This window comes from Helobdella robusta, assembly GCF_000326865.2.
Source record: "Helobdella robusta unplaced genomic scaffold HELROscaffold_116, whole genome shotgun sequence".
Taxonomy (NCBI): domain Eukaryota; kingdom Metazoa; phylum Annelida; class Clitellata; order Rhynchobdellida; family Glossiphoniidae; genus Helobdella; species Helobdella robusta.
Window position 1 is genome coordinate 239,976 of NW_008703643.1, and position 1,331 is coordinate 241,306.

Consider the following 1,331-nt stretch of genomic DNA (forward strand, 5'->3'; position numbering starts at 1 on the left):
TTATATAGCATTTATTACTGTTGCTTTTATAATGAATTTTTATTATATATATATAAAGTGACTGGAATCCATGTATACAAATAATTAAATTATATTATATTAGTTTATATGTTTATATGAAAAGCAATATAGCAGATTCAACCAGCCAACCAGAAAGTTTCGAAGGCGTTCGTTCGATGACTTCAATTTAGTACGGTTAGCATTGTGGTTAAGACTGTATAATAGTGCAGTATATACATTAAACAAGTTTTTTACTGATGCGAATGATTGAAATGATGAGAATGTATGGTTGAAACGAGTATAAATAGAGGAGCTTGAGACAACAGGAAAATCAGATCAGCATTCTGCCTCGCTTGAAGCAGTCTGTCTGATCTCATTTATTTTATTTTTAAAATTTTTTAATTTATTTTATTATATAGAGTTATATAGAGTTATATAGAGTTTGCATGTTTGTAGGTGGTTTGAATGTTTGTAGGTGGTATTTTTTTAATTTTAGGTGGGTTCTTTAACGGTTGCTCATACATACATACATACATCATGTTTGTTTGTGTGGTAGTATTTTATGTTCTGTTTTACTCCTTTTTCTCTTTCTTCATGAGTCTTGAGTTAAGTTAATGAAGCATAGGTAGGTGAGGTAAAGATTAATTTATTGTATAGGTAGGCTAGGGCATAAGGTAATTTAGTTACATAGGTAGGTTAGGGACTCCTATTCTTTTACTCTACTTGGTGGTGTGATTTTTGTTTTGTTTTTTTTTTGTTTTGTTTCACATCATACATTCAGCAGGTACGCGGTAGTTCCTGGTTTTAGTGGGATTTTTATTGATTGAATGTGGTAGTATGCATGGTTATATAGAGTTATATAGAGTTATATAGAGTTATATAGAGTTTTATAGAGTTATATAGAGTTTTATAGAGTTTTATAGAGTTTTATAGAGTTTTATAGAGTTTTATAGAGTTTTATAGAGTTTTATAGAGTTTTATAGAGTTTTATAGAGTTTTATAGAGTTTTATAGAGTTTTATAGAGTTTTATAGAGTTTTATAGAGTTTTATAGAGTTTTATAGAGTTTTATAGAGTTTTATAGAGTTTTATAGAGTTTTATAGAGTTTTATAGAGTTTTATAGAGTTTTATAGAGTTTTATAGAGTTTTATAGAGTTTTATAGAGTTTTATAGAGTTTTATAGACGTTTTATAGAGTTTTATAGAGTTTTATAGAGTTTTATAGAGTTTTATAGAGTTTTATAGAGTTCTATAGAGTTTTATAGAGTTTTATAGAGTTTTATAGAGTTTTATAGAGTTTTATAGAGTTTTATAGAGTTTTATAGAGTTTTA